Below are 3437 nucleotides of genomic sequence, written 5' to 3' on the forward strand. Positions count from 1 at the left end.
AGCGAGCATTTAGAAAGTAAGCAGGAGATTGTGTGTGTGTGTGTGAGAGAGAGAAATATAAATATATATATATAAGATTATTCATTGATCCCAGTGAAATACACAGTTAGCATAGAGCAGCGTGAGGAACTCTACCCTTGGCCAACAAAACCCTCATCAGCAGAGGCAGATGACATGGAAAACTAAGCATGGCTATCTCTTTGGGATCACCTGACCCCAAAACAAGATGGTTCAAGTTCTGCCTCTCCAGATGAGAACATAGGCTCCACTAGCTTGTACCTTCTGGGGAAGCAGAGCTAGGAAGGAAACTGAGGATACAAGCAAGAAGTTTCCAGGGCCTGGAGCTTTTGTGAGCCCAAGTCATGGGGTGGGGGCTGGAAAAAAGAAAGCAGATATTGAGACCCTAAGCCCGCAATTCACCAGCCTTGTTCCCCAGAAAAGCCTTTACCTGAGAGGCACAGGATTATCTTGCTTATAAACCGTCCTAACCAAACCCTTCACAATGACCCTGCAGCCACAAACCTAGCCACACTGAGGTCCCCAGAGCACCGCTCTCATCCCTGGCTAAAGCACGACGTGCCATCCCTTCCACAGGGCTTAGCGAGGCCTCCAGTCAGAGCCTTCAGAACCGTAGGGTTTGGGGCTGAAGATGTAACGGCATGGGAGAGCACTTGCCTAGCAAACCCAAGGCCCTGGGTTCAACACCCAAGACCAAAGCATTTTTAAAAAGAATTCAGGGGTTTTAAAGGAATCCTCAACACCTTCTGGCCTTACCCAGTACCCAGACAAGAGTTGGTCTTGGATTTGTATCCCAGGTGGGAGATCTTGAGTCTCATGTCCTAACAAGCTCAGCACAGCCTTCCTAGTGCTGTGATGAGTCAATGTACATAAAGGACTTAATGTATTTGCTAAATCGTGTTTATCCAAATTGTCACTATTGCTACAACAAAAACTGTAAGGTAGTTGTTTGCTCATATGTGAACACTGAGGCCACCTGACTCCCCATTCATGGCTTCCACAGCTCTGAAAGTAGTGCCCTTCAAAATACATAGTCATGTGTTAGAACTCCCCTTACCTTCTCAGGTCTTCAAGCATTCTTGGCCAATAGCAGCCCTCCTCTGTTATTTCTAGCTTACTTTCCCTCTCCTAACTGGGACTAAGAATAGGACAGAGTTCTGAAATGGCCAAGGCACCTAAAGCCTCACAGATTCCGATTGGCAGAGTTACTCTGTGGCTGCCTTGACTCTCTTTTCTGACCTTGCAAGCCCACCTTTGCACCCAGCCCATCTCCTGCTCAGTGGTAGAGCACGTGACTAGCATGCATAAGTCCTAAGTGATTACTTGCCACAGTGATTGTTCTCAAATGTCAATGTGGAATCCAGAATTTGATAGTATGCCATGACATCTCATGTGCCATGAGGCTCAGCTGGTGCCTCCAGTGAGTTGGAGCTTCACAAACACAGGCCCAAGGCAATGTTTAGAATTCTCAGTTGTCCCAAAGCTAACCATGGCTAGCAAGTGTTGATGGGACCCCCCACGTGAAAAGGACAACTCCTACATTCCACAACCCAATGGGAATTGGAATCTGGCTACAGAGCCAGAGCCCCTCCCGTTCCATACTGGTCCTCCGGGGTTTCTGCTATGTCCCCTTCCTTTGATCTGACCCTCTTTTTCTTCAGCTCGTGTTTCTGGAAAGCGTCCCCAAGCAGTAGTAGAGGGATCAACCTATGCTGCCGCAAACCCCAGCACCCAGCTCACCTTCTAGCAGACTCTGGTAAAATCAGTTTTCCCCTGAGAATAGGACAAGCCTAACTCATCTCTGGGAGGTGTTTTATTTGACTTCCTTCTCTTCACAGGCACAGAGATCAGATGTCCTGTCACACTAACGAAAGGCCTCGGTCAAACTTACCCTCACCCAGCAAAACAAACCCTCAAGATTTCAGTAGCTCCCTATGGCTACATACTTTAATTTCTGCTAAGGAGATGGCATAATGCCGATCTTACCTGTAAGGCAGTAGATAAAGGAAAAGGAGCAAAAGGAACCCATTCTTGTCTAAAAAAAGCCGGTGGGTAGCTAGAGCACCACAAATCTTTAGTTATCCTGGGTAAGCTGAAAGTCTATTACAAGCACACACAGCCCAACATACAAAACAGCAAAACTCCCCACTTCGCTGCCTTGGTCCTGGCATTTCAGAGCCCTGAATGGAAGCTCAGGTCCTTCTGGCACTTGAAGGTACAATGATCACACAGAACAAGGCCCAAGGTTGTCCCTCAGAGATGGCGCACTGGTGAGCTCTAAGTACCTCCAGTACCTAAGACAAGGCCAGGCATACAGTGTTAGTGCTGCTAATGAATCCAGGACAGGAGGGGCTAGAAAACCAAAATTAAATAGAAGATATGGCTCATAACCAAAGGCATTCCTATAATAGCGTCCAGAGCTAACATGATTTAGGAACACTGCTGAGATGCATCCCATGAATCTGAACTGTCTTAGAGCCCCCGGGGCTACCAAGTAGACCGCATCTCTCTCCAGTAGCCATCTGTTGGGGAAATGGGCAGTGGACGTAGGAATGGGAACACAAGGCAGTTTCTCTTGGGCTTATAAGCATTATTTTCAGAATTGTAAAATACGAAGACAGTGCTAAGTAGCTACTTCCAGCCTATAAGATACACTTCTGTATGAAAGGCATGTTCCAGCAAACTGCCCCAGTGTTTCACCATCTCAGGACCGCACCTCTTGTGTCCTTCCTTTCTCACTCACACAGAACCAAATAAGAAGTTAAAATAAAATGGCAAGAACCCCAGCAAGACTTGTAAGTGTCACCATGGAATGCTCCCTGCTTTCAGTGATTTGGAGATTCCTTAGCCCCAGAGTGATCTCTCAAGACACAGCCATGCCCTGTAGAAGGCTCACAGCAGAGGCTGTCTTCCTCATAACTACCACTGCTGGCCTACGGCCCTGCTCCTCACTGATGCTAACACAAAGCATGTGGAACCGTATAAGTCTACTGGCCTAGAGCCTTTTCTAGGAGTCTGACTTAACCCAGGGCTCTTAGACATGGATTTGTCTTTGCTCATCTACTAGCAGAGCCTTTCCATAAGGCCAAGTATCCAACTTGCTTCCCCATGCTTTTTATCTATCCTAACAGCAACCTCCTCCTCACGAACATGACTTTCTGATTCACTCTATACTGGGCCTGCTGTAAAGACCTGCTACCTCATTCAGCTGGCCCTACTACACAGCTCAGAACTGAGAGCCTGTCACAGAGGCACAGTTGGCAACTAACACCCAGTCACTTCTCAGGGATATGTACACAAATGGCATCTCTGCTTCTCAGAGAGCTCCCTATGCCTGCCCTTCCCTGATTAACTGTTCCTTGTCTACATACCTTACAACCCGGGTGTGGGTCAGTATTACATACACACACACACAGTAA

This window comes from Acomys minous (genome assembly GCF_964271855.1).
Source record: "Acomys minous genome assembly, chromosome: 1".
Lineage (NCBI taxonomy): Eukaryota > Metazoa > Chordata > Mammalia > Rodentia > Muridae > Acomys > Acomys minous.